General features: G+C 45.4%; 1 protein-coding gene across 6 annotated transcripts in view; it reads left to right on the top strand.

The window, feature by feature from the left end:
* The first annotated feature begins 17,708 nt into the window (after nucleotides 1–17,708).
* Nucleotides 17,709–26,567, top strand: part of PLA2G4A (phospholipase A2 group IVA) — a 70,235-nt gene continuing 61,376 nt past the window's right edge. For 4 of the 6 annotated variants that reach the window (XM_032118022.1, XM_032118020.1, XM_032118024.1 and 1 more), the window contains exon 1: nucleotides 17,898–18,006. The gene's annotated coding sequence lies outside the window, so the exon portion shown is untranslated. Of the gene's footprint in view, nucleotides 17,801–17,897; nucleotides 18,007–26,567 lie in introns of those variants that run through there. The other 2 variants (XM_032118023.1, XM_032118021.1) reach the window with 2 other exon arrangements.

Genomic DNA, 26,567 nt, shown 5'->3' with positions numbered 1-26,567 from the left:
CAATTTCCACGGTAAGGGCCAGAGCTGCCATGCAAATAGCTCCCCGTGGCTCCTCTCACCACAAACACATTCCTCCACCCTCTCTCCTGGACTCCATGAACTGGGATGATCTGGGGTCAGGCCCGTGTGGGGTAGCTGGGAATGGAAGTGTGGATGTGGCAAGAGAGACCTCGTGAACTTCCACTGGCTGTGCAAGGCTGGAGCTCCTGCCCAGATCCATCAAATATTCCACACAGAATAATTCTGAAGTGTTGCAACTTAGCTCCTGGGGGTTTTAAATGTTTATAGACTTTCCAGAGTGTAGGAAAGAAGGGAAATATTTACCTGTAGAACATTTCTGTTATAGTTGAGCAGTAGGAATGCTGGGCCCCTTGCCCAAGGGTTCTTGCTCCCTGCTCTGTAGCACTAATGAATGTAAATGAGTAAAGGCAGGACTGTGAGCAATGCTGAGCGGGGAAAAAGCCCCCAACAAATGCAAAGCACAGCAGGAATCACCATGTAACCAGGTTACATCCTTTTCTGTGTGCTGCATCCACTGGGCATGCAATATTTTCATATCAGGTGATTTGTTATCTACTCCCAAACAAGTCTCTGCAGCCCCCTGGAGATTTACATTGCAATGATTTGGATGCTCCACTTATCCTTGAGCTGGAATATTTTAGTGATTGCTGATTACCTGGAAGTCATCCTCAGCACAAGGCAGTGCAAGATCAGTGTGAAATAAAGAACTTAGGCACAGCATCAGAATCTGGACAGTTAAAATGTTCACGGTGGACAGGAGTGAGACAAGCCTGTCTGCAGAACTCCTCAGATCCAATGGTTTCATACACTGTTGGATAACACTTATCTAACTTGGAACCACTTCCTATGCAAAAAACCCTCCATGACTTCAGGCTTGCAGTCATCAAAAATTGTGTTGATTGAGGTAAGGTGTTTCATTCTGTACCCTAAGGCCATTCGGATTTCATCCAGGTGAGCATTTCAAAACATCCCCTTCCCAGGTGTTCTGATTCCAACTTAATTAGGAGAGTAATTTTAATTTTACTCTTTCGCAGCTGTTCCTTTTTGCTCTGATGCTTAACCAAAATATTAATAAAGTCTTCATCTCCCATGCATTAAAAACTGGCTTTTCCACCAAAAACTGGCTTTTTCCTTATCTTAAGGTGAATCTTTTTCTCTCACTTTGAATTTCATATTTGATTTAGCCATTTTAAACCTTCTTTTTAAATTACCAGTATGTGGAATCAGTCTTGATTTTGGGATGGAGTGCTCGTCCCTGAGCTCTAATCCCTGTTGTGCCTGGAGTCAGGCATTCATGAGCAGGAGCACTGCTAAAGAACATGTCTTTAAATACAGCCATCCCTGGCATATCCATATCCATTTCCAGGTCCGGAATAGCATATTTGAAGCTTGTGGCAAACAATGTATTCCACATTTGCGTAATTTTTGTTTAAAATGCAATGGTTTTTCCTGAATATATGCAAAGTGCTTTGTTATGACGAGAGCTGAAATTATTTTAGTCCAGCCTAGTAAAGGGACTCACCCCTCTGCCCTTTCCATGCACCTGGGGTGGATTAGAAGTATGGCTTCCTAGAGAGGTTTTAGAATCACAGAATCATTCAGGTTGGAAAAGACCTCCAGGATCATTCAGTCCAGTCTGTGACTGATCACCAGAGCTAGACCAGAGCACTCAGCCCAACGAGCTCTTGTCAGCCAGACCAGAGCCCTGAGTGCCACATCCAGTCATTCCTTGAACACCTTCAGGGATGGGACTGGGCAGCCCCTTCCAGTGCCTGCCCACCCACGATTTTGAGTTAGTAAACCTGCTGGGTACTGTGGCTAAGGGGAGATGCATATAAAACCCTCCGGGGAAAAAAAAGGAAGAAAAGCTTTATTTGAAAGGTAATAATTAACATGAAGGTAACAAATGCTAACACAAATAGTTTGTTTAGTTATTGAATAAAGTGCCACTAGGCAAATGAGATGACAAATTTGAATTGACGTGCATCCTAAAATAATCCATACAAATATTGCAGGAGTGATAGCCACTGCTGTCGTTCTTTGAGGTCACACCTCCTCCTTTTGTCCATATGACATAACCTGGGCTGGGAGCTGTGTGAGCCTTGTTTGCCCTCCTGTTACAGGAGCTGTTCAGCTCCCTGAGGTTGTCAGAAACCCCTGAAACCTCCAGAAAAGTTTACGGGGGATGACAGGGAGCTGCAAGCTCTGGAACACCAGGATATCCCTGTGTTGCTGGGATCGTGTCTTCAGCTCAGAGACTGGATTTAAGCAATATGGGCATGGCTAGGTGATCATTTTTGGCTTGATGTTGTTCTTTTGTTTTACCAGAGAATAAAGGTGAAAGCAAGACCAAAAATGATCATCTGTCTTTAGATTCTCACTCCCATTGTTTTCCCACTTCGTTATCAAAAAGGAAAGATGTTGGTTTTCAAAATATTTACCAACTGAAAATGCCCAGCAAGTTGCTCTCAGCTGGGTGTGGACACACTTATGATTCAGTCCATTTTTAGAATCCCAGAATGGTTTGGGTTGGAAAGAACCATAAAGCCTATCCAGTTCCACCCCCTGCCCCTTCCACTATCCCAGGTTGCTCCAAGCCCCATTCAGCCTGGCCTTGGACACTTCCAGGGATGGGGAGTCCACAACCTTTTCCTGATGTTGGTGTGAATGTGCAAGCCATGGATAGTGATGTGCATTACATGCCCTGTTCTATCTCCTCTCCCTGGCTCTGACCTCAGCATTCTCCTGGCCAGGCTTCCAGTACTTATGTTTTATGAACTTTACTAGATTGACACTTTACCGTCCCATAAATTGAGTCTCTCCTGATGGGAGAGAATTTGCTGAAAGTCCTTGCAAGGAGTTTGAGAGATGAAGTGAGACGTCTTCTTTAGTTTCAATGCTTCTAGATAGTTGTTTATTAAGTCTTATCAGCGGAACAGAGCCACTAGCGTGACCCAGGTACAGCATAGAAGGAGGAAAAGTAGGAGTGAGAGCAATTATCAAGATTTACACAGCCTTTTAAAGATATTTTAACCAATAGTTACTAAAAACGTACATTATTTTCACTTTCCTACCCATTATTCAGTAACACGGGCAGGAACTGCAGAATTTTCTATCCAATCAATCCAAACTACTTTTACTGCAGAATATGGATTAGGAGAAGAAGGAGAAGAAGGTCTAGAGAACAACAACAATCCTCCATTTTGATATTTTTAACTCTTATCTATTTACTATAAAGAGAAGCCCAAAACCTTTAAATTCTTCCCCCTGTGACAATCTTACATAGCAGTCTATCACCTAATTCACACCACTGTATTTTCTAGTTCTTGTCTGACTGTTGGTAGTTTTTTCCAAGGTTTGAAGCTAAAACAGTGTTGTTCAGGGGGGTAAGAACCCTTAAAAACAGGCAGAGAAATATTCTTGGCACTCTGGGTTCCTACACTAGATAAATATGTGTAAGGCATAATAAAGTTTATTTAAACAGAGAAAATTGTAAATAAGAAAAAACCAAAAATAAGTAATATTAAACAGATGAACATTTTTGGGAGAGAACACAAAATTTATCCACACATCTGGTGAAATAGTAACTCTTTTTGGGCTGTCTCCTTACAACTTTAAAAATGGGAAAGGTGGAGCCGAAATAAGGTTGGGCTTATGAAGGATTTTGATTTAATCCTGTCTGGTGAATATCTACATTGCAAGTGGAACAACCTTGTGCCAATCCACAGAATTATGATGAGGAAAAGTAGAGTCTGACGTACTCAGCTCTGAAGAGCCACACGCGTCTGTAAGGGTGAAAAAATAGGAGTGAATACAAGTGGGACTCTACTGGGAAAGCTTTAGGAATCGCTGAACCTGGAGGGAATTGAATGGGAGCTTATTGGGGGTTTAAGCTGCTGACACAAGCCCCAGAACAAAAATCATTCAGGTGTGCATTGTGTTACAGATTTCCTGTGATGCTTCTGCTGCTGTTCCAACGTGTGACCTGCCTCTTTCAGAGAAGGTGAGGACCCATCTGTGTATTTCCAGACACCAACCATAGATATTTATGCTCTCCCTTAGGCTCAGAGATAAATTGCTTAAGGAGATGTGTATTCTTAAGAGCAAGCCCACTGCTGTCTTTGCTATTAATGATGTTATGGATCGTATGAATGTTCTCAAATTTTCACCTAATCTCAGTCTCAAAGCTTCTGTATTTGTGATCAAGTTTCTCACTTCTTCTGACAGAACATGGGGGGAATATAGGGTTTTATTTAAAAGAAAGCATAATATTAGGAAGTGGGTAATTATTTGTGTTGCATGTTTCTAGTTTGTCACAAATTTTTATGTTTGCCCTTTTATGTGAGGCACTGTGTTATCACCTTAAGCTTTATCCAAGATATCCCTGGAGAAATAAACAATTGAACTAGTTCTTCAGAGCTGGAAGAGGAAGGGTGACTTTGAGATTAAAGTTAGGCTCTTGCCATTAGCTTCACATGCAGCCTGGTGAGAACTGTTCAGGTTCTGGTGCCAAACCCCCAAGTGTAAGAGCAGAGGAACAGGACTGGTTTGTCACCTCTGCCTTGTCCCCTGGGCAGGGGCACACTTTGGAGTTCTTACCAAATTCACCACACCTGGGAAGCAGGGGCAGTGGGAGCCTGTGTCACAAAGTGCAAATAATCTCGCCAACAAGATGGATTGAGGGTTGTGGCTGCAAGCTCTGGTTAACAGGTGTGATCTGTGCTCACTGGATTGGCCCTCCTAAAACATTTCAATTAAGAGAAATTTTCAGGTCACTCCATGCATGAGGAGGGGTCTGCAAGTGAATTGTCTTTTACCTGTGGAAATATTGTACTCACATTTGTTCAGGTATATCCATGCTCAGCCCCAGCTTATTGGCTTTCCAGACATGAATCCATGACCCCCTCCTTCCAGGATGACTCTTGCCCATGTGCTCTCAGCTGCTTGGCATGTTGTTAGCTGAGTATGACCTCAATTTTCTCAAAGCCAGCCTATTTCCAGCTGAAGTTTTAGGATCCTGATCCTGCTTATTGATCCCTAACCTAATGTCTTGCTCCCAGCAAATGTTTTGGCTGTATCTTGTACCTCTTTTTGCAAAAACCACCACAAAGTAGCATTTGTATCTTAGGTTTGTGCCTGTCACTGTCCAAAGGATCAAATTTCCCAGTTGTTCCAGCAAGCAGAGACACAGGATTGGCTGAGCAGGATCACAGCTGTGAGTTGTCAAGATAAATCAGCAGATAAGTCATCTAAGAGGAGAAGAGAATTAGAGCTGATAACTCAGCTAAGTTGTCTTTTCACAGAGGGAAGAGCTGGACAGGTCCTGTGAAAATACCCGAGAATTGGCAGCATTTGTTGAACATTAGCAAGGTGAAATTAAATCTGGAATCAACAAGGATGCAGGGACATCTTTGCTGTACAGAGGAGCATCTGGCTACTAGAGAGTGATGAGCATCCTGATGGAAAGCATCATTCCTATCTTTCCAGCTTTCTTGGCAGCAATTTTTACCTTAAGGGTGGGTAGGCCCTGGCACTGGTTGCCCAGAGAAACTGTGGCTACCCTGGATCCCTGGAAGTGCCCAAGGCCAGGTTGGATGGGGTTTGGACCAACCTGGGCTAGTGGAAGGTGTCCCTGCCCATGGCAGGGGGTGAAACTGGATAGGTTGTAAGGTCCCTTCAACCCAAACCGTTCTGGGATTCTGTGAATTTGTTAAACCTGAGCATGTCCAGTTGTATAGGGGAAACCTCAGCTGGTGAGTATTTCTCCTTTGGTATCTTTTGCCTTTCTTGGTTGGCAGTAATGAGTATTATCCACTGTGATGCAGGTTGTGTTTGCCTTGCTTTTTGTGCCTGCTTGTGGCTCATACTATCCTGGACAGATACATTTATAGAGATACAGAGGATGTGGGGGTATATTTACATATGTGGCACATCCAGCCACATAAACCTGTATTTACAGGGTTTTCTGAGAGCCCACTGTGAACATTTTATTTGGTGTGTTTGAAGCTCTAGAGTTAATTCCAGTCTGGCTAAGAAATCTATAGCATGTGCTTTTGGAGAGGTCTGGCTGTAGATAAAATTTTAGATAAAATATAGATAAAATCTTACTTAACCACTATAGGAACTTGCAGTCAAGTTGATTTAGATATAGGATATTTCAAGCCCCTAACCCAAGTGGATGACATGGATGCAGAGGCTTTGTGTGGTGCTGATGGGTTCAGAATTTCACCATGCTCTGTGCACCCTATTTGCACCAGGGGCCTGTTGCACTCAAAGAAGATAAAATTAACCATGGTAGATGGAATTCATGATCTTCCTTCTCACCCTTTGTTCCTGCATTCCCATCCAATCACTTCAGGCTGCGGATGGGGAAAAGGCACGGGTATTTAACTAATTTGGGAAGGGAGTTGGAGAATATTTGTGTGCCAGGCACAATCCAAGGCTTGCATAACTGCAGTAAAAACACGGAGTTGTTCTGGCACTGTCAGAGTTGGCATGGAGGAGGAGCAGAGTCCTTTGCTAGAACAAACAGTTCCCAAGTCAGCCTCAGTGCAGGGATCTCCTCCTTGGGATCCTTTCAGTTCTGTGGAGCTTTTACCACTGTGATGAGTTTAAACTGGAAATAATTTCCATCAGGGAAGGAGCAGTTAGTTTTTTTCTACCTAATCTTTCCTGGCTAATGGTCCTCTGTGATTGCTGGACTACTTGGGATTTTCTGAGCACTATTAACCTGGATTTATGACCTGAGCTCAGTTAGAACTGCAAGCACTGGGACCTTCAAGAATGTTAGAATTACTGCCCCATTCTTAGAAACAATAAAGCATCTGGATGTTTTACACTGAGGAATAAAAATTTCAAAAAGAAAAGGTCTGGATCGAAGATATGCTTTTAAGACTTCAAAAGTGAATCAAACTTTCAAAACTTCAGGTGTTGTTTTGTGCAAACTTGGGCTAAAACCAACTCTTTATACCCAGGAATAGTAATATGCCCCTTCAAAATTCTAACATCCCTTCCTAGCAGAGTTTTACAAAACTACTGGCTGAATGGATGACAGCGTAGTATGAAACAGAGTTTGAGTGAAGCATTTTCAAAAGGGAGAAAAATGCAATTCTGCCATCTCAAGTGCAAAACTCCTTGAAATATCCAGCAGGCTGATAATAGCTTGATCAGTAAATCAAAGATGTTCAATAATTACGGTTTCCTTACAGAACTAACTTCTCAATTATTAGGAAGTTAACCCAGTATAATATGGAGGTTGGTCCCATCCTGTACCAGAGTGGGATGTAATGGTTTTTAGTGCAATTCCACCTAGATCCTGTCATTCCCTTCTGAGCAGAGAAGAGCTGGAAGAAGTTCAGAGCCAGAAATAAACCAGGTAAGTGCCTGGAAGGCTGGAGTTCTGAGAGGGTAATAAAGTAGGTAAATATACAGTATAACTTGGCTCCATGACAGTTCACCTTCTATGGGCATACTGGATGGGGAAAGAAGAGTTTCAGGTGTCTTTAAAAATAGCAGATGAAGTAATGGAGGAAATATTCATCTGGAGACAGGGGAGGGAATGCTTAGAAAATAATGTCTTGCAGATCGTCCCATTCTCTCTCTGGGAAGCGATGGAAACATCAGAGGGTGCTGAGCAGCACATGAGGAAGGGGGCGGCCTGGTAGCAAGAAGCAAAGCAGGCACAAACTGCTTTGGGAGAAGCAGGAGAGAGGGGAAAAAGCCCTGTCCTGTTCTCTCTTCCTCCCAGCCATGCTGGGCCAGTGCCCCCAGTGCTGTGCTGGGAGCGGCTGCTGGAGGACAGCATCCTGCCGAGCAGCCGGGGCTGCTCCGTGTGCCAGAGCTTCTCCAAGCACAGCTGCTCTGAGGGTTTTATCTCAGCGCCTGAGAATCCCTCCAGCCCTGCCTGGAACACACATTCCATCCCAATGACAGTGGGATTTTAGGTAGCAGGACACACTTTAATTGCCTTTTCTCACGTGCTTGATGGCAGAGAGCTGTGATATGAGAGCCTGAGGTCAGGGCTGGCCTGGGAGCAGAGGGGGACGTGTCCTTCTAGAGTAGCCAGAGCAGGGAATGCCCATTGCCTGCAGTGACACCAACTAACTGTGGAGTCAGTCCGTGACAGGAACCAGGCTGGGAGAGCTGGGGGTGTTCACCTGGAGAAGAGAAGCCCCCAAAAGGGCTCCAGGACAGCTGGGGAGGGACTTGGGACAAGGGATGGAGGAACAGGACACACGGAATGGCTTCCCACTGCCAGAGGGCAGAGACAGATGGGATATTGGGGAGAAATCCTTCCCTGTGAGTGTGGGACCCTGGCACAGGTAGTCCAGAGAAGCTGTGGCTGCCCCTGGATCCCTGGAAGTGTCCAAGGCCAGGTTGGACGGGGCTTGGAGCAGCCTGGGATAGTGGGAGGTGTCCCTGCCCATGGCAGGGGCTGGGACTGGATGAACTTTTAGAGCCCTTCCAACCCAAACCATTCCATGATTCTGTATATTCCATAAATGATAACATTCTTGTCTATTCTTTACTGATGGGTGATATTACTAAAGACACAACAGAAATTGGAAGCTTTGAGAACCAAACTGGAAAGGTGGAGGATGGGTAGAAAAGGCTTCAGGCAGAAGGACTTGTTTGGTGACCTTTACCACTCAGTAGTGTTATAATAAATCCTAAGGAAACACGTAGGAAATTGGATGTTTGTAGCAAGTAATGGCCTGGAAGAGCAGCCTGCAGCCTTAGGCAAAGCTGAAAACCAAAGACGTAGCAAATTAATCATTAAGCACGGTAATGGTTTGTTTTCAACACTTTATTATAAGAAATGCAGTTTTTTATTGTCAGGTACTCAGGCTTTAGGATTTTCTCCGGGTTAGGCTTAGGATGGTTTACACATAGAGAATGGAGAAAGGATTTGGTCTTAGAAAAATGAATGTGTGAACATGAGAATTACTTCTGATGGAAATGATCCCACAGGATTCAGAACAAATAGAGAAGGTGGCCATTTGTGACCCATTTCAGACCAGCCTTTAAGCATACAATTAAAATTAAGCATATGTTTATATTTCTTTGACGTCAGTGGGACTTCAACAGGGCTGAAGTGATGTCTTGACTAGAGAAGCTTCCATCACCTCATAGTTCTTCTGATTTAAACCTGGGCTGAAACAGAAGTCCTTAAAGCCTCCATGCATTTTTATGTGGTGTACAATCCCACTGGCAAATGTGTGCACAATAGAATAAAAATGTAGTGCCAAGTCGTATTCAGAACCAGAGCTGGCTGCAGGATTGATGGCAAGATTTTACACAGCTTTGGCACAATTTGTCTCCACAGGAAGCTTTGTTTGGTGGTATACAGGGAGAGGTCTCATTAGGGAAAAGGCAGCAGGAATATTTTTACATTCATTGAATGAGATGCCAAACTCCCACATGGGAAGGGAAGAGGTGGCCAGCAAGGAAACAAGGGTTTGTTCTGATAAGCACAGGGCTGGATTAAGCTCTGCGTGCTTGGCATCAAATGAGAGGGGATGCTGATGTAAACTGTGCTGAATGTGCTTTCAGGGCTGGTTTGCTGTGGCTGCTTGCTGAGGTCTGGGTATTGACAACGCTTGGTGAATGCTGGTGATGGTTTATGTTACTTTTGTGTTTAAAAAAATGGGCAAGCAGAGCAAAAGGGGGAAGGTCGGGGTCTGCAGGCCCAGGAGTGGAGGGTGCAGCTGCAGGTGAGCCCTGCTCTGCAGTCAGTGATGTTTCACCAGGACAGCTGGGTGGAATTCCCCCAAACAAAAGGTGGAACAAAGAAAAGAGAAATTCTTCAAACATCTCAAGCACAAGAACTGCTTTGTTCTCCTTATTTTCTGCATCCTGATTCTAACAATTTGCATACTTGAGTTCCTTGGTATCATGATGCTTCTTCATCGGGGTCTTCGTTAAATTACCAGTATTATCTGTGTGCTGTTTTTCTCATGTGTTTCATTCACTTGCCTGCTCCTGCAAGTGCCACAGGACTGTGTTCTTCTGCCACTAGCAGGCTGGTTTGTCATACTGAAACATTCCAGTGTCACATACTGACAAAAATACAGCTTATGGTTCAATCTGTGGGTATTTTTGCTTCAGCTGTTTTACTTGGCACCTCCACAGGAGTAAGCCCTGTTGGACTCATGGTAAATAGAGAGTTATGTCCCTTCACAGAATTTATTTTGAGAATATCCAGGAATGTAAAGAAGCATAATCATTGAGCACTAAGCTGTTGCACCCATTTAGTCATTAATAAAAAGGATTATGCTCTATCAAATAATAACATCCTCTACTAATTCCTGTATAAGGTTTGTTTTATTTGGCAAATTTCTGTGTATTCTTTTCCAGTAGATAGTGATACTTGTAACGGGTGAGTAGATAAGGCATGAATCATTGGGTCAGAGAATATCCTGAGTGGGCTCACAGGGATCATCCAGTCCAACCCCTGGCCCTGCACAGACACCCCAACAATCCCACCCTGTGCATCCCTGAGAGCATTGTCCAAATGCTCCTGGAGCTCTGGCAGCCTCGGGGCCGTGCCCATTCCCTGGGGAGCCTGGGCAGTGCCCAGCACCCTCTGGGGGAAGAACCTTTCCCTGATCTCCAGCCTGACCCTCCTGTGCTGGTGTTCTGCACTCTGATGTTTGGTTCTCCCCCAAGGCAGTGGGTGAGACAGACCTGGAGTTCAAAGTCAGGGTTGTGGAGAGAGGCACTCCCAGGAGAGAAACTGCTTGTGGGGAAGAAGCCCCCTTATTCACAGAATCATAGGGATCTCCTCAATTTTCTTAAGGTGACAAAAAACTACCTTATCCTGGGAGGGTCCAGTTGTGTGACCTTACTGTGTTAGGTAATGAGTAAAAATCCCAAGGCACAACCCATGTTTAGGAATCATCCACCAGGAGATTTTCCTTAGGATTCCTTAGGAATTTAGCTGCCTTAGACCACCCCCCACCCCGACCTCTCAGTGCCAGCATACAGCATAGAGCTGCAGAGCAGAGACCACAGGGCTGGAAGCCTTTTCTTGCCTCATACAGCCTTGAGCAGCAGCACCAGGGATGCCAGGCTGTGGCCAGTAGACCCCAAAGTTTAGGAGAATGAGGGAGGATAGAGAAAAATTACCCAGAGTATTTCTGTAACTCAACATTGTGCAAAAAGACTAATTGGGATAGTCAGGTCCTGAGACAGGAAATGCACCGTTTTGCTTGCTGTATTGGAATGCCCAGGTTTGTCTGTAGAGTTGTAAAAAAGTCCTTCTGCATGCACCATGTATTTTTCAGCTCTTCTGTGTTGATCTGTGTGTGATGGTGGCTTTGGATATTTCCAGGTTTTACTTCTGTTTCTTAACTTCTACTTGCAAAATGATCTGTCAGTTTGTTATTCTGGGGAGAGCGATGGCTTGCTGCCGGGCAGCGTGGTGTGGGTGATGTTTGCTTCATCCTTATGTTTTCCAGCTATTTCTGAGAGCAGATGTCTTTAATCACAAGGATCCTCCACTTCAGAAATAAGTAATGGAAATATTCATCCCTGCGTAGAATTGACTGCCAAGGATCAATCTGATAAGGAACAGCAACTCATGAATTCAGCTGTCAGTGAGAAATCTTTAGGTTTGCTCTTACTCCAGAGTGCCTTTGACCATTTCTAAGATAAAGAAAAGATTTCATAGTTTCTCAAGGAGAGATGTGCAAGTCTGTACAATCCCCAAGAAACAGCTGGCTCCTGATTTCCTTGTTTTTATTTGTATATTGAGGCAAACATGTCGAACTTCCAGCTGATCTATTCCTTAGCGTCAAACAAAAACCAAGCGAGAATAAAATACCATTTCCTCATTTTTTCCATCTACATTCTGCAGATGTAAAAAATTGTTCACTTCTCTCTGTATTCTTCAAATTTGGATTCAATTCTTCCCAAAACAGCAGGTTGGGAGATTGTTCCATATAAGACTTATTTTTGATTATTTAATGCTTGGTACCAGTCTGAATCAGTACATTGAGGTTCTGCTGCTCTAGAAGTATTTTGGAAATTCAAATTCAGCCTCAGCACACAAAAATATCTTTGTTTCCTGTGATGGAAAAGGACTAAGGGTCCATAACTCTTACTGGTTAGAAAATTGTCCTGTTTGAGTTTAACTTGTTTTACAGAGCGTTTCTTTGTGGTAAGGGAACGTTTTTAAGTGCTTTGCCTTTGTCATAACAATGTAATAGATTTAGGGCATTAAAGAATAAGGTTTCCTGATAGTCAAAAACTTTGATGGTATCTAGGAACTTTCCTGAATATTAGGGCATATTTAAAATAAACCCAGCTCTCTGCCTGGTGTTGTGTCTCATATCAGTCTTTGATGTGGGGTTTTCATGTCTAATTTAGTTCATGAATGTGAGACAAACAATGTAGAATGAGAATTCAGGAGGAATTCAATGGGGACAAAATAACCCAAAGAGATCAAGGCAGAGTTTATCAACAGAAGATGCAAAACTCAGCAAACACATTTCTCCAGAGCTTCTTGTTGGTCTGTCGCACCTGGAGTTTTGCACTGCTCCTGGGTTTCCATTATAATTTCTGATGTGGAACTGAGTCTCTTGTGGTCACAGCAGAGCTCAGATTGATTTTAGTCAACAGAGAAGCCGAAGAGTAATGGCTGCATGGAAAGAAAAGGAAGGCATTAGAAAGAAATGGCCTCATTTGGGAGAGGAAATGTGCAAGTTACCTTTTAAGTGGAGTGTTGTCTTTGAAGAGCCTGAATGAACCATAAACCCAGCGACCCATGATGTTAATAACACAGTGTGAACTGAATGTTGATGGTGCCATTACTCTCAAAAGGGCAAACAAGGTTGTCCAAACAACACCTTCAGCTATTTAATGGAAATATATCTCCTCAAAAGTGTATCTCCAATATAATCTCCGGGTTCCTTTCAGTTTTCTTGTCATACTTGGGGGAGTTCTTTGCACTTCTTAGGAGTGGGGTTGACTTAATTTCTTTTGATTTCTTTATTCATTACAAGGTCTTCATTAGTTACTGATATTTAGTTTGAATTTCAAGCTGAATTCTATTTCTTGTAGCTTTTTGTTTGCACTGACTTTTTCCTCTAATAATGGTTATAGGACAGAGCTGAGACTTCTACACCTGTGAGACCTCACTTCTTCCCAGGGAACATTAAGTTACATCAATAAATATGTGATAGCCACATGATTTTTTCAAGGGGAAATCATGCTCACTGTTGGGCACAGTTGTCAGCAAGGTACTGGGCAAGAAGGCAGGTGGGAAATGACAGTGAGGACAACAGATCTTCAGAATAATGAGCTCCATGCCATTCATGTTCTTAAAATGTTTGGGGTTTTTTGTCTATTGCCTCTTTTAGTGACTGATTTTTAGACTGAGGCTACTTTATTTACATCCATAATGTAAGTGGTACTCCTGGATATATTTTAATAAAATCTCATTTTAAATGTCCAAGTATAAATAGGATAAGTCTGGGTATAAAATTATTCTAATTTGTTGAAAAGCCACAAGTCAAAGTCACATGAAAAGTCAGTTTCTTGCCAAAAAAAGCTGGGAATATCAAGCCCTGGGCAACTTGGTCTGACCCCAGAGCTTCCTCTGCTTTGAGGGGGAGGTTGGATAGGAGCCTCCCGAGGTGCCTTCCAGCCAGTTCTCCTGTGATCCTATTGTTTTATGAGGCCAGACACCACAGATACAATAGCAGGCAATTACAGGGACTGACTTCTCCCTTAATATGAAGGTTTCCCCCGACATGCTGCATTTCAAGCACTCAGGGGATATTTCAGGATTGTGTCTGAAACTTGCTGTTATTTTAGCCCTTTATGTTTGTTTCTATAAGTGCCATGGGTGGCTCGGCCACAGCCCCAGAAAACCATCATGTAGGTGGAAGCACAGAGAGAAAGAAGGGAAGGAATATCAAGGAATCAAACACCTGATTGAGAACTCCCTTCAGAAGTCCCTTCTGGTGCAAATTTTTCTCATTCGCAGTGGAAAGTCCTCCAGAATTATTACTTATTTTTTATGGCATAGGGGAAATGTTTCCATGTGGGAGTGGGGAAGTAAGGGCAGGGGCAAATTGGCTTAGAGGAAATGCCATTTTTCTGCAGCCCTGATAGATCTGATTAATGGTCTTAGAGGAGTAAAGTGGAAATAAGGAGTGCATTTACTCTGCCAGATGTCAATGATAGGAGGCACCAGCCTGAAAATCCTGCTTTAGGCAGAACCCCAGCTAAACCATGTCAGGATATGCAATGGATAAGCAAATGGCTGTTTTTCCCTAGCAGAAATCTTAATAGCAAGTTACAGTCCCCCCCTCACCTCATGGTGCTAATGATTTTCACCACAGGAGGAGAGAGATTTTATCTTGACAAGAGCAAATGTCAGCCTTCCATGGAACATCTCATGTTTGTGAGCCTGATCAAAGAGGGATTTTTCTCTGATACATGGTGAAGTGTCTGGAAGAAAATAGTGGGTTGGTGTGAAGCAGCTGACAAAATACCCCTCTTTGTTTACTTAATTGTGTGTTTTTCCTGATATTCCCACTCTCCCTTTTCCATGGTTTGCCTGAAGCTGTGCCCTCGAGGGTACACTAAGAGGCCCCCTGTAATTTGGCATGGCTTCCCTTACGGTTCTGCTTCAGAAGAGAGCTCTGTGTGCTCAGTGCCTCTCAAGGCCCTTTTCCATATCCGGTCATTGCCTCACCACAGCCCAGGGCTCGTTTCCCCTGCGGAGCAGCTGTGGGAAGGGAGGGAGGCCAAGGAGGCAGTGCGAGGTCGGGGGGCTCTGGCAGCTCCGGACGCACACACAGCACATGGGGGCAGGGACACTGCAGCAGGCAGCTCTTAGTGGACTGAAATAGCCTGAAATTAGAAAAACAAACTTCACATCAAAGACAATGGAAAGAGGTTTCTTAACCCATTCCAAGGTTAGTTGGTGGGGCACCCCACAGCACAGGACCTGCAGTGGGTGGGGAAGAATGAGGGATGGGGGAAAGCAGCTGCTAAACTTCCTTTGTCCCAGGGAAAAAAAAAATCATGAAACCCTACCCATAATTTTCTTGGAGAAACAGGATTAAGACAAAAAAAAATTATATGAAATAACAAGAACAGTCATAATATATATAAAAAGCTTTTTATTTCTCCTTGCGTCAACCAGAAGGGAAGAGGAATTTTTGACTTTTAGTTACTCAGCTCCTTATCAGGAGTCTGAGTTGTTTCCTTGGCCAGGGAGAAATTGGAGTTTTGATAATCAGAACTCTGGGAATTCTGTTGGAAATACCGGAGTTCCCCTGTTTGCTGGGGGTTGTGTTTATTCCAGCATTTGCTATCTGTAAAACCACAAAAATTATAACCAGAGCCGTCCCCTGGGAATTGTGCTTTGGAGAGATTTAAAATGCTGAGAAAGAGAGTCAGAGATAAATCTTGGGTTTGCAGATGCCCCCTGCTTGGCAGAGTTCAGGGGCAGCTGGTCAGGCCTGTGAGCAGCACGTGGCTCCACACAAGTTTGTGGCTGGAGCAGAGCTGTGCCAGGGAGACGCTGGAGCAGGAGGACCCCCAGGAATGTGGCTCACACCTGCCCTGGGCACTTAGGGTCACCTCTGAGCTCTGGGAACTCTGCTCTTCTTGTGCTCAGCAGGGCATCTCTTGGACACTTCAAATCAGTACAGCTGGGGGATTTAGAGCACAGACAAGGGGGTCAGACCCTCAGCCTTGCTGGTCCATCCCCAGTCAAAGGGGAAAGGGTAACTAACTCGATGAGAACAATTTTATTAATGCTTTTGTCATCTCTACATGTCTCCAGACCAACACTGAGCTCTTCTGACACATTTCACCGTCCTTTCCTACCAAGAGACGAGGTGGTCTTCAGACAGTGGTTGACGTGGAAGACAAAAGGACCCAAATAATGGCACCATCATGAGTTCACTGCATTTTTCTGGTTAATGTTCCCTCAAATGGGCACAATGAGGACGTGGAGGAGGAGGCTGCCACATCAAACAGGCGCTTTCTGAGCTGGCAGTCCTAGGCTGGCTTTCTAAACATAAACTCGCCCTTCTTTGTGACAGCCCTTACAGGGCAGCACTACCCTGCATTTTTCCCTCACAAATGAGACAGACCACTGGGTCATCAGTAGTGGCCAGAGTGGCTCAGTCCCTCAGTGCATCACAGCAGGGGACCAGTAAGATGATGGAGAAAATGAGGTTTCTGGCTTGCTTTGTGCCAAGGAGTGGCTTGCTCTCCTCTAATTGTGGCTACTGCTTTGCCAGACACTGAGGAACTTGGTTAATACAATGTGAATGCCACCTACGTGCCCCTCACTTGTGGAACAGTATCCTTTGGTTTGCTGCACTTTGAGGAGGTCTCGGCTGAGTCATTTAAGCTTTTTCTTCCCCCCTTTATCTTTGCTTTTTTATGACCATGTTTTTCAAAGAAGTGAGTTCCAATTTAGGCACTGAGTTTGTGCAAAGCCCCAGTGTAAAAATGGGTCTTTGGAAAGAGCTTGACGTCAGTGTGGAAGTGAAACTCAGTCTCGTCTTTTGGTGTGTCTGGGGAAGAACTGGTGTCTTTGAGAGGTGTCACGTTGAGAGTGCAAGTTATGGGCGAGCAGCAGCTGAGGTTTGAGCCTGTCAGATTCTCCCCCTGACTCATTGTGAAGTCCAAAAGCCCAGGTGGCAAATATCTTTCTGGGTGTTAAACAAAGGATCATAGAATCATGCAATAGTTTGGGTTGGAAGTTTAAGTTTCATCCAGTCCCACCCACTGCCACGGGCAGGGATGCCTTCCACTGTCCCAGGCTGCTCCAAGCCCCGTCCAACCTGCCCTTGGACACTTGCAGGGATCCAGGGGCAGCCACAGCTTCTCCGGGCACGCTGTGCCAGGGCCTCAGCACCCCCACAGGGAACAATTCTTTCTTAATCTAAACCTGCCCTCCTTCAGCTTAAGGCCATTCCCCCTTGAGCAGGAAACGATGCAGCAAATAATACAATGCAATTTAGACATATATTTCATTTAGACGTATTTCAAAACACCTCAATTTTAAGTCCATTAAAGCAAAACAGAAAAAATGTGAATGAATGGAAGAGAATGTTACGGTCTTTAATCATCACAAAGGGCAAAATTGATAGAATCAATAGTGACTCGAAATTCCACTTTTTAGATGGAAGTGTAAACGTGGACCAAAGGGAACTGAGTGATCAAGCAACACCTTGGTGGACCTGGCCGAGGTTCACAGGGCAGTCACTGCTGTTTCAACACTCATCCTTTCAAAGACGAGAGTCAGTAAGTGAAAGTGTTACACCTGCAAATGTTCGCGAGGTACTTGCAGGGAAAGAAAGTGTTTTGTGGTCACACCTGCTGAATCAAACACCTTGCGGAAGGCATATTCCCACAGGAACACCCACCGCCGCCGCGACAGCGAGGGTTTTTTAAAGCAAGGGATATTTTAATGCAATTTCCATTTATTTGATTACAATTTTCTGTCACATCAGTCGTTCGCTCCGGCTCCGGCCGAGCGCTGCCCGCCCGCCCTTCTCCCCACGGCAGCGCCCGGAGGGACAGAGCCACCACAGCCCCACCGCTGTCCTCCTCAGACCCCCTGTGCCCTCTCCCACCCGCTGCTCCCCCTGACGCTCCCCGTCCCCCTCACATCCCCTGTCCCCCACCAACCCAGGCCAGCGCCGGGATCCTCCTTAAGAGGCGGCGGCGGCGCGGGCCCCTCCCCACCCGGAGCGCGGAGCCGCCCGCGGCGGGAGCGGGACGCGCCTGGCGGAGCCCGGCAGCCGTAAGCGCGGGGTGGGAGCGGGGGCAACGCGGGGTGGGAGCGGGGCCGGGCGCGGCTGGAGCGGCCGCAGGGCGGGCGAGGAGCGGCGCCGGGGCCGGTGCGGAGCCGCCCCCGCGGCGGGACAGGACGGGCCGGGCCGGGGCCGGCGGAGCCCCCGCGGGGAACGGTCCCTGTGAGGACACCCCCGGCCGCGAGGGCTCCGAGAGGTACGGGGGAGGCAGCGCGGGGGGAGCGGGGTGGGAGCGGGACCGCGGGGTCCCTGCCCAGGTCCCGCAGCTCCGTCCCCAGCCGGGGCCGTCCCCGCGGCTGGCACCGGCACGGGCACGGGCACCGGCGGTAAAGCAGTCGGCCGTGGGAGCTGTGGGGAAGTGCGGCAGGGCGGCTGCAGAGGGAACATGCCGCAAAATGCCTGCGAGAACAGCTTTTCTCTTGGGTCTGATGTGAGAGAAATGCCTGTAAGAGTTCCTGGCCACAGCCTTTAGCAGGTTCCTGTTCGTTTACGTTGGTGTGACCATGGACCAAAATCGCGGAATGGTTTGGGTTGGGAGGGACCTTAAAGCCCATCCAGTCCCAACCACTGCCACGGGCAGGGACACTTTCCACTATCCCAGGTTGCTCCAAGCCCCGTCCAACCTGGCCTGGAACACCCTGGTTTTCATGGGGGTTCCGTGTGCCTCTTTGGGACCCGGCTCCCGCACTTAACAGGTGCAGGGTATTTGCCCTGTCCGGCCTCTGGCCCGTCCTGCTGCACCAGTGCAGAAGCTGCTGCCTCAGTGGTGGGACCAGTTCCCGTGCTGGTGGTCGTGCTCCCCCCCAGCAGCTCAGGGTTTGCACTGGGGTTTGTCCCCTTCCCTGGGGAACTGGTGTGAGCTGGGGCTGCCCAGAGCTTGTCCACAGGCACCTTGTGCCTTCCCTTTGGGGAAAATCCCTTCGGCTGCCTGAACTGCTGAGTGTGGAACTTGCCATGTGGATGATGGGATGCAGACTCCCGGTTAAAGCTCCAACCCCAAGGGAGGAGCAGTGGTGTGGGTAGGACCTTAACTGCAGTGGATGTTCCTGGCAGAAGATGCTGTTCCGCACCTCAGTAGGGTGAGATGCACTTGAAACTATTGATGCATGGGATCAGCTGCTTTGTGGTTACCAAGAGTTGTTCAGCCTGCTCAGGATTCCAGACAGAAAGCATGAATCTAAAATTAACGTGCTTATTTTAGTTCCTTTTTGTTAGTGAGAGGTTTTCAATATACAGTGTAGAGATAAGTGCTCTTCTAGCACTGTTGTCTCTCCAAATCTCCACGTTGGCCCTGTCCACCTTTCTGCACTCTCTTGTTCCCCTATGGTGGGGATCCATAACAAAAGAGAAATGCAAATATTGATTTATGCTCAAATCCCATCAATGCATCTCCTCCTGCATGGCCAGTCAATCTGCACTGGGAAAACACCAGTTTGACTCTTGGCACCAAGTGCTGTTTATGATTTGTTTTTCTTAAAAAAATTAGAGGAAAAACCAAAAAAAAAAAAAAAAAAACAAACCAAAAACGGGGAGGAAAAGAAAAGTTATCCAATGCTGCTGCGTCACTAGGGTTGCATACTTGATTTCATTTTAACTTGAATATGTTCCACTGAACATTGTTATCATGGGTATAATTTTCATGACACTTTGAATAGGTTGCTTTTGCCAGTTGGCCTAAACCAGCTAGTATGAGAAATATTTCAGGTTTTGTCTTAGTTTTTCCCTTCAGTTCGTGAATTTTCATCCTACAGAGGGGAAAAATAATGAGCTTGGGGTGAGCACTGAGTATTTCCCTCAGAGGTATTCCTGCAAAGCCATTGAGCAAACTTCACTGACACTTTGGATAACCTCAGTTCTTCCTGACAATGCTGAGGGCTAAACCCAAGTGCAATGCAGCAATGACCTTCCAGATGCACATTGCTGCAGGAATAACAGGAATGGCTCTGTCGGAGTGTTTGAATTGATGTGCAACATCCAGGCATGTGGCAACTTCAGTGACTTCCATGTAGGCTGGAACAGGACAGCGTTGGCAGTGGAACTGGAGACTTGGGAACTGTGAATTCGAATCACGTGAAGTTAATTGAATGGCTTGGGCTGGAAAATACCAGGGATAGAAGCAAGCAGCATCCAGAGAAGGTGTCTCCCCCTTGTACCCAGAAGTTCAAGTATATGAGAACTGACTACAAAATATGAGAAAATACTTAGTTTTCCATGGCAAATTTCTAGCTCAAGAGGTAAAAGCTCCGAGTGTTGTATGGTCTGTGGTGAATGTGTGGAGTTGAGAGATTAAATTCCGATTAACTTTTTACCTGACACATAACACTGCTGTGGAGCAGAGTGTCCCTATCCTTCAGGGCAGTTCCGAGGAGGGGGAGTGGTCTTGGGGGAGCAAAACTGAATTCTTAACGAATTGTTTAGTTGACATTGATGAGCAAGTACCTGTCAAAAATATTGGTGCCTTACAGTCTGGACATCATATAAGCAATAAGAGCAGGTCCTTCCCTACAGCTCTGGTTCAGCTAGGGATTCAGCTTCCAGTTAAGGCCTGGGGGCCACTCAGGAGGCACACTTTTAAACTGAGTTTGCAACCAGTCTGGTTTTATTTCATTTGTCTTTTTCTAAACAGAAGCTCCACATAATTTGTGGAAGGATTTCTCTTTGATTTCATGGGAACAGGCAGCAGGATCTTGCTGCAAGGTGATGAACTCTTGTCTGTGTTTGCTGTGGCACTGTGATATAACTGTGTCTTTCTCAGTAGTCTGAAAAACAAATCCCAGAACCTGCCTTGGTAATGGAAATTACCTCATCACTGCCCTAGGTTATAATAACGTGATGTAGTAACAGAATACTTTCAAAAGAATTCTTCCTTTTTTAAAATAAGAAAAAAAGCAGCCCCTCACCACCTTGGTATTCAGACTTTCCTGAGTGTTTTCATTTACTGTTTACCTCAGAGAGATGACCCAAATTTCCTGACTGTACCAATTTCCAGTAGCCTGTGTGTCAACGTCTGGAGCAGAGTTACTCAGCTCATGAGGCAGGGATGGGAGGTGGGCTCTAGGACAAGGGAGAGTGGTCCCCAAAGCAGGACCAAACAAAGCATCGAGAAGCTTCCAATATTATTATATTTTTTTAAAACAGATTATGGGAGAAGTAAAAGGAAGTAGTGAGCATTTAATCTTTTCTCTAATTTTTAAAAGTGAAAAATATTGTGGCAATAACTGCAAGTGAGAATTCTTGGACTTTTTTTAGGAATTTCAATTAGTTCTCCAGCTTGAACACATTGTGGAGGTGTCCGAGGCCAGGTTGGACGGGGCTTGGAGCAAAGTGGGCTAGTGGAAGTTGTCCCTGCCCATGGCAGGGGTGGGGCTGGATGGGCTTTAAGGTCCCTTCTGGGATTCTGTGGCGTTATATAGTATGACACAGTTCCTGTAAAAAATAAACCCACAGTGTTGGTGAGGGGAAAACATCAACCATATATTGATAGTTGTACAGATTTGATTCGTTTTCTCACGGGTTCATTATGGGCTGTCAGCAGTGGCTTTTCCTCAGCCTGTGCTGGTCCTGTCTCAGCTGGCAGCTGTGCTAGGGGGACACAGACACTGCAGCTTTTCTCCCAGAACGTTTTCCTTTCCCAGAGAGTGGGTTGTGGGGATGACACTTCCATCTCAGTTCATGCTTTTGCTGCGTGCTGGGAATTCCAAGATTCTCAGCACGTGTAGGGAAGGACGTTTTTAGGATCTAGACTGACAAACAGCCGGAGTAGGAGTCAGTGTGGGAGTGTCCCAGACTCTTAAAGTGATCCCTGGAGGAAAAACAGGTGCTTCCATGATAAAATCCATGTGATTCTAAAGAGAGATCCCCCAGAGCACAGGGATGATGTGCTGGGAGTGCCCTTTGCTCTGTGCGAGGGGTAGAGTCCCTGGGGATGGTGTTGGAGCTGGAATGAGTGGATCCTGCCTGTGGTCTCTGAGCTGGGCTGCTGTCCAAGCCCTCTTTAATTGTGATGGTTAATCTCCTTCCAGATGAGTGGTAGCATGGGTAACTTGGAGAGAAGGATACAGAGCTGCTTTTTCTCCTGATAAAAACATTGCTTCAGCTTAGGATGCTGAAAGTGTATTTTTCAAAGTACAGCTTAGCCTGCAAACAAAAATCTTTGTCTTTCCATCTTTCCAGTTTCCCTAAATATTTAGGGAAAATTTAGGAAGGAGACAGAAAATACAGGGTCAAAAGCTTCCACATACACAAGTTCTGAACTATTTGAGATGTATCAGTCACCTGTGTGTTTTTATGGTTACCTGATAGTAAAGCTGTTGAACTGACTGATCTTTTATATTCATCTCGTATTTTCCTTAGAATGATTTCAGCATAAATCAGTAAGACTCTTAATTTCTTTTCCTACTAGTAATATCAGTGCTCATATCCTTTGCCAAGATGTTTAGGAATGTGCAGTTCTGTAATAAATGATCCTTTTATATTTACTGGGATTATAAAGGCCCTTGCTTGTGCACACACAGAGATCTTACAGTAAGATCTGTACAAGCATGTATTTCTTGTGGTAAGTGGCAGTCCCAGCCCCCAAGGAATTGCATTTTATTAAACATGTATGAAGGACAAGACTGGTAAGTGGAATGTTGCAATAGATGGAGCTGATGGAGTAAGAATTGGATGCACATGTCCAGGCTGTCTCATCCCATCTGCTCCAGTATGGCCTTGGCCATACTATTAAATAGAAAGATTTGGCCTTACAGGTTCGGTGCGAGGTTACTTTTGATTTGGTGATGCTTTTTTTCCCCCCCTCCCCACTACCATGTCTATTTCTCAAGGGTAGAGATTATAAATAGGGTTTGATTCCTAAAACTGTGTTACTCATGCATTTAACTTACTGCACTGTCAAATGGATGCTAAAAACAAATGTCCCCAAGCAGAGGTTTCATTCTGTCCCATCTCAGGGGAAAGCAAACAGCACCTGTGGGTGATTGCACTGAACAGGGAGCAGCTCTGGCTGGGGCATGCTCGATCACTTTGCATGCTCCATCCCAAAAACTGTGCCTTTGGACCCCAGATGCAAAACTGGAGCTCTATGCAAAGCCAGCAGCTGCTGCCTCATCTGGCAGTCCTGGGAGAAACAGCACAAAACTACATTTTGGGGAGAAGGTGGTTGTAAACCGGTGGAATGTAACTGAGTAGAAGCTTTCTGGTTGATTGCCTTGTGCTCTGTTTTTCAAAACTGGCCTATAATGGAGAATTTTAAAAGACTTTTGAGGAGCATCTGTTCTTTAATTTCATAAATATGGGTGTGTGTTAAGTGAACATTGCAACAGTGGCCATCTCTTGTCCTAGATAATTTCTATAAAATACAGAACCAACTGTTCATGTGCTGCTGTTCTGTTTGAATCCTTTTCCTCCTTAATCCACAGAGAATGGATAAAGAGTTTCTAACCACAGAACTGAGTGTAACACCCCTTTATCTCCTGATAAGCGCAGGACTCTGTAAATTTCACAAACCTGGTGTTTGGGGACTGTTGTATTGTGAAGAGAAACTAGTTCTCCCCATGTAACCAAAGCCCTACAGCTGTGACTTAAGGACAGTGCTGGTGAAAAACCTGCCACAAAAGGGAACAGGAGCTTGCTAAGAGGAGGGTGCTGGGAAGCAGGTCCTGGTTTCTCTAAATCTGGTGTATTTTTAGGGGGTTTTGTTTGTTTCAGGGACGATACTCTCAGACTCTCTGCTTTTCCCAGGCACTGTGAGGTTCCCTTAAGGAGCTGCTGTGAAGCCTGTGCTGATGGTAATGAGAACCAGCTCTTTGCTAATGGCAAAGCCTGCCAACATCTTGCATTTCTCTGGCATTTTCCACTTGGAATAGCACATGTCCACACAGGCTTTCTTGATGAGTGATTACATTCAGCTGGGACATGCTTCCAAGTGTTATTTTGCTTTTGATACTTAAATTCCTTTTTCCAAGAATCCCAAATTCGTTAACTCAGTGTGTTATTCAGTGAGCTCTTCAACTCCCCTGTGGCCTGGAGAACACAGGTTATATTTTTATAAGGGTGTTTTTGATATAGAGAAAATTAGATTGGCTGTTAGGAAGAAATCCTTCCCTATGAGGATGGGGAGGCCCTGCCACAGGGTGCCCAGAGAAGCTGTGGCTGCCCCTGGATCCCTGGAAGTGTCCAAGCTCAGGTTGGATGGGGCTTGGAGCGCCCTGGGACAGTGGAAGGCGTCCCTGCCCATGGCACAGGGTTGCACTGGATGGGCTTTAAGGTCACTTCAAATCCAAACCTTCTATGATTCTGTGAAATTAAATGGCTTCTTCCGAGGCATTAAGTCAAATCCGAATCAAAATCACCATCTGAAAGGAATGCTGTGTGCAGGGAAAGTTGTTCTCCCACAGCTGAGAGTGACCTTTACTGGCCACTTAGTGGCTGTTTACATTTAACTGCTGTTTTGGGTATAAATGGGGTTAAACTCTTCCCCCAAAGAGTTTTATTTAAACTGATGTCGTTTTCTTCTGACAGCTTAGTGCTTTGACAAATTGACATTTTCTTTACAAAAAGTCTTCTTGAAAAGCGCTCAAACACCTGTGCTATGTAATCTCTGCCCTGTAATGTGTCGGTCATTTCCCTTTTACCACAGAGCCAACATGTCCATGGGTGTTTAATATGCTGAGAGAGCGTTTGAGTTGGCAAAGGAGGTAGTAAGCCCTCGGTGTCTTAAGAAATAGTTAAATTAGAAGCTTAGGTAGTTTGGTAAGAGAGTAGTCATAGTTCATTTAAGTTTCCTGAACCAATCCTCTGTGCCTCAGAGAGAAGCATGAAAGTCCCCCTTGTGTCCCTGATTTTGCAAAGCTCTTTTAACAAGGGGATATGTAAATTTGGGGTTTCTTCCTCCCTTTTACTTTTGAAGTCATCGTTTGTGGCTCCTTAGTGACTGAGAATTATTGTGTCACACTCCTGAAGGCCATGTTTAAGTTGCTGTGTTTTTATGGGTTGTGTTAGTTCTGTGGTTTTTTTCTGCTTTATGTAACCACTGATGGAATTAACCTTCTGGTACTGGCAGAATCACATTACAGTAAAGAGAAAATTATTTGTTTTTTGCTTATGATAGAGAAAATTTTCCAAGAGTTGTATAAAGATGTTATTTCCAGTTTTAATCTATCTCCAAAGCCTTAGTTGGGAATGTTCGGCATCAGTTTGTTTCGGCTTCAGTCCTTCCCTTCATCCTCTCAGGGCTTGGCTGTGTGAATAACAGTTACCTAAAAATGAAGTGGCACCTGATTCAAAGCTTTTTTCCTAAATCAGCAGGGATGGCACTGGAGCTCATGCCACAGCTCAGCGTTTTCACTGTTGGCATTCTGAATCCATCCGAAATGGTGGGGCAGAAAATTGAAGCCCTTGGAAAAGAGCAGGAGCACGGCCTTGTTGGCTGGGCAGGGCTGGCAGAGCCGCCCAGGGAACAGAGAGCTTGGGGAAGTTGTGAGAGCCACAGCACAGAAAGAGGAAGCCCAGGAAGAGGCAGTGAGGCACTGCTCCCAGTGTGGTCTCCAGGCAGGAAGGTGCCACTGCTCACCCTCTCCAGCAGGACAGGAGGGTGGAGCAGAGCCCAGCCAAGGCTTGTGGAGAAAGTCAAATCCCCTGAGCAAATCTTTGCCAAAATGAGGTTGCCTTCAAACACAAGCTGGAAGCTCAGGAGCTGCTTGCTCCTGAGAAGTTGTGGCTGCCCCAACCCCGGAAATGTCCAAGACCAGTGTGGACAGGGCTTGGAGCAACCTGGGATAGTGAGTGGCATCCCTGTGGGTGGAGTGAGATGGTCTTTAAGGCCCATTCCAGCCCAAAGTGGTCTGGGATTCTGTGTAACAGCTCAGATCCAGGGCTGAAGGTCTGCTTGGCCAGAGGCTTGGCTGTGTGGAGCTAGGTGGGGTTTGCTCCAGGTCTGGCTTTGCTCAGCAGCCAAGGGTTGGATACAAGACAAAGACCACTGTTATGGAAGTACTTAATCTCTCCTCTCAAAAATATAATATATGCGTTGGGCATGTCTATGTTTGTCTTTGTGTGTAAAACATATATTTATGTTACTTACTCAGACTCCAGCTTGTCAATAGCCATAAAATATTTCCATATAAATTTTACTTGCAGCATTTAAAGAGGCTGAAAAATGCCAGCATCAGAAGTTTGTTCATGACTACTTTTACTAGAAAGTCCAGACAGATTTCCTTGAGTCACTCCAACTTTGTCATGCTTTAAGTGCCGTAGAGACCAAAGGAAGTGCTGCACAATTGTCCCCTTCGCTGCAGACGATGACCAGAGCTCGTGTTTGGAGTGAGGAGCCCAAAACCAGAAAGCTGAGTCACATTGTGCAGACATGACGAGTGGGAGATGACAAAACACACCTTGTGTGTGCAGCCCTTCCTCCAGCCTGGCAGTGCCAGCAGCCTGGGTGTGCTGGCCGGGGCTACAGCCTGTGCCAAAATGCCAGGAAATCCCCAAAGTTGATACCAATTGAAATGAAAAAAAGTGAAACAGATGTTGAAAGGAAATATTGACCTTATGTTCAGCTAAATTTGTTTTGCGTGCGTTACCTGACCAGAAGTCTGCTGTTAATTTTACCAGCTCTTTCCGTTTTTAGCTGGTTTTGTTGGTTTTTTGTGTGAAACCACTGCATAACTGTAGTGCAGAAGGACTGTCAGCTGCAGTTGAAGCCTGAGTGGATCAGGCACCTTTGCATGTTGGTTTCTTCCCCCAAAACCCCATAAATAC

Source organism: Corvus moneduloides, chromosome 9 (assembly GCF_009650955.1).
Source record: "Corvus moneduloides isolate bCorMon1 chromosome 9, bCorMon1.pri, whole genome shotgun sequence".
Lineage (NCBI taxonomy): Eukaryota > Metazoa > Chordata > Aves > Passeriformes > Corvidae > Corvus > Corvus moneduloides.
The sequence above is the reverse complement of the archived record's forward strand: the minus strand, read 5'-3'. Positions and strand labels throughout refer to the sequence as shown.